Source organism: Palaemon carinicauda, chromosome 1 (assembly GCF_036898095.1).
Source record: "Palaemon carinicauda isolate YSFRI2023 chromosome 1, ASM3689809v2, whole genome shotgun sequence".
NCBI classification, from domain to species: Eukaryota; Metazoa; Arthropoda; class Malacostraca; order Decapoda; family Palaemonidae; genus Palaemon; species Palaemon carinicauda.
The window spans coordinates 312079579-312082078 of NC_090725.1; positions in this window are offsets into that span (position 1 = coordinate 312079579).

Below are 2500 nucleotides of genomic sequence, written 5' to 3' on the forward strand. Positions count from 1 at the left end.
GTTCAGGACTTGCTCACTTGTTATTACTTGCTAAGCTACAATCCTAATTGGAAAATCAAGATGCTATAGGACCAGGGGCTCCAACGGGGAAAATAGCTCAGTGAGGTTTGGAAACAAAAAAAATTAAATATTTTAAGAAAAGCACCGAGATTGAAATAAATATATCCTATATAAACTAAAAAACTTTAACAAAATAGGAGGTAGATAAATGATAGAATAGTGTGCCGAGTGTACCCTCAAGCAAGAGAACTTTAACCCAAGACAGTGGAAGACCATGGTTCAGAGGCTATGGCACTATCCAATATTAGAGAACAATGGTTTGATTTTGGAGTGTCCTTCTCCTAGAAGAGCTGCTTACCATACCTAGAGTCTCTTCTATCCTTACAAAGAGAAAAGTGGCCACTGAACAATTACAGAGTAGTAAGAAGAATTGTTTGGTAATCTGTGTTGCCAGGTGTATGAGGACAGATGAGGATGTGTAAGGAATAGGCCAGACTATTCGGTGTATGTGTTAGGCAAACGGAAAATGAACCGTAACCAGAGAGAAGGATCCAATATATTACAGTCTGGTCAGTCAAAAGACCCCATAACTCTCTAACGGTAGTATCTCAACGGGTGGCTGGTGCCCTGGCCAACCTCCTACCGTGCAAACAGGGACAATAGCCCAGTGAGGAAAGGAAACAAGGGAAAATGAAATATTTGAGGAACAGTAACAACGTTAAAATACATATTTCTTATATTAATTATAAAAACTTTAACAAAACAAGAGGAAGAGAAATTAGATAGAATAGTGTGCCTGAGTGTACCCTCAAGCAAGAGAACTCTAACTAAAGACAGCAGAAGACCATGGTACAAAGGCTATGACACTACCCATGACTAGAAAACAATGTATAGATTTTGGAGTGTCCTTCTCCCAGGAGAGCTGCTTACCATAGCTAAAGAGTCCCTTCTACTTTTACCCTTAAGAGGAAAGTAGTCATTGAACAATTATAGTGCAGTAGTTAACCCTTTGGCTGAAGATTTGTTTGGTAATCCAAGTGTTGTCAGGTGGATGAGAACAGAGGAGAAACTGTGAATAATATGAATAATATGCAAGACTATTCGATGTATGTGTAGGCAAAGGGAAAATGAACCGTAACCAGAGAGAAAGATCCAATATAGAATTGTCTGGCCAGCCAAACGACCACATATATAACTCTCTAGTGGTAGTATCTCAACGGGTGGCTGGTACCTTTAACTTGTCAGATAGTACTAATTTAGACCCCTTTCTCTGGTTACGGCTCATTTTGTCTTTGCCTACACATACACCGAATATATATACAGTATATATATATATATATATATATATATATATATATATATATATATATATATATATATATATATATATACGTGTGAATATATATATGGCATTTAATACCGAATTCTATCTTGGGAATATATATCCACTTTGAATTCATTTTATGGTAACAGCTTCTGGCCGGGTGGAGATTCAAACCCCCACCTATGGGCCGGAAACCATGCTAGCAACGACTCTACCGACTGAGGTATATATACAGTATATATATATATATATATATATATATATATATATATATATATATATATATATATATATATATATATATATATATCATCATCATCATCAGCCATTATTAGTCCACAAAGGCATCAAACATGACCTGCTTGCGTCTCTTTCCAGTCTTTCTATGCTAGTCCACACTCACAAACTTTCTTAGTTCATCAATCCATCGTCCTCTCTTCCTTGAAGTCCTGCATCTTTTGTAATCTCTGACCCATTCTATTATTCTTAATGTCCATCTCTTATCTGTTATTCCCATTATATATGTCCTGCCCCTGTCCATTTCTTTTTCTTACATGTTGTTAGAATGTTGTTAGAATATCCTCTACTTTAGCTTCTCTCGTATCCTTGATGGTCTTTTCCTGTCTCTTAGTGTTATTTCCATCATCATTCTTTCCATAGCTCTGTGATTTGTAACTAGCTTAGGTTCCAAGGCTTTGGTAAGGCTTCAAGTTTCTGATGTACAGGTTAATTATTAGTAGTACCATCTCATTGAATACTTTTCTTTTTAAAGAAAGCGGCATTTTACATTTCATAAGCTCATTCTGCTTACCAAAATCTCTCCATCCCATTTTTATGCTTCTTTTAATTTCGGTCTCGTGTCCTGGGGAAAACTTACATATATTCATTAACAATCTACAGAGGCTCGTCCATAACTATTATTTGTTGTTTCTCTGCATTTACATTAAACATTATCTTAGTTTTACTCATATTAATTTTCAGGCCTACATTTTGGCTTTCTCTATTTGAATCTATCATCTTCCGTAATTCCTCCCATAATTCACTAAACACAACTATGCCATTTACAAATCTTAAGTTATTAAGGTATTCCCCATCAATATTAATTCCTACATTTTCCCATCTAAATTCTTAAAAACTTTTTCTAGGCAAGTTATAAATAATTCAGGAGTGATGGAG